We start from the raw sequence: 588 nt of genomic DNA, 5'->3' as shown, positions 1-588 counted from the left end.
ACATGTCACTTGACCATCATATTCATCACTTCCATCACAACAATCTGGTCCCATAGGGGAAAACAAACCATAAGTACTGATAAGCTAATTCTTCAGCAATTTGTTGCTCCATATGGCATTTGAAAGTTAAAATGTAAACAAATTATAGAATTGCAGTAACATACCACAAATACCATCATTGACTCTGGAAGAAAACAAAACTAATGGAGAGTGGCCTGCGTTTCGACAATAGAATTTCCCATTTGGGCAAGCTGAGGTACCTGGATTTTTGAAACAAACAAATGATCCATCATACATATAATCCCAAAAATGCAAAAACTTTATTCCACTACACTAAACAAACTACAATCACAAGTTTGAATTCCCAACGAAACTAATATGGTTAAATTCTTTAATCACAATCGTACCAAAAGAACAAAAGCTACACAATAAGAACTATACAGAGAAATTGAGAAGACGAAACGAACCTGGCTCGTCAGTTCCATCAGAACAATCACAGAAATCGTCATTAAGTTGAGCTTTTGTGAATTTCTTTGATCCGTCCTTACACTTTATCTCCGAAGATGACTTGTAATACTTCTCATCTAC

General features: G+C 35.2%; 1 long non-coding RNA gene across 1 annotated transcript; it reads right to left on the bottom strand.

The window, feature by feature from the left end:
• LOC104774742 lies at nt 1-580 on the bottom strand. Its single transcript, XR_765480.1, has 3 exons — nt 468-580; nt 165-260; nt 1-44 (listed from the first exon to the last, which is right to left on the bottom strand). It is a non-coding gene; the product is annotated as an uncharacterized LOC104774742 (long non-coding RNA).
• Between the last annotated feature and the right edge of the window lie 8 nt (nt 581-588).

The sequence above is a fragment of the Camelina sativa genome, unplaced genomic scaffold, assembly GCF_000633955.1.
Source record: "Camelina sativa cultivar DH55 unplaced genomic scaffold, Cs unpScaffold05102, whole genome shotgun sequence".
Lineage (NCBI taxonomy): Eukaryota > Viridiplantae > Streptophyta > Magnoliopsida > Brassicales > Brassicaceae > Camelina > Camelina sativa.
The sequence above is the reverse complement of the archived record's forward strand: the minus strand, read 5'-3'. Positions and strand labels throughout refer to the sequence as shown.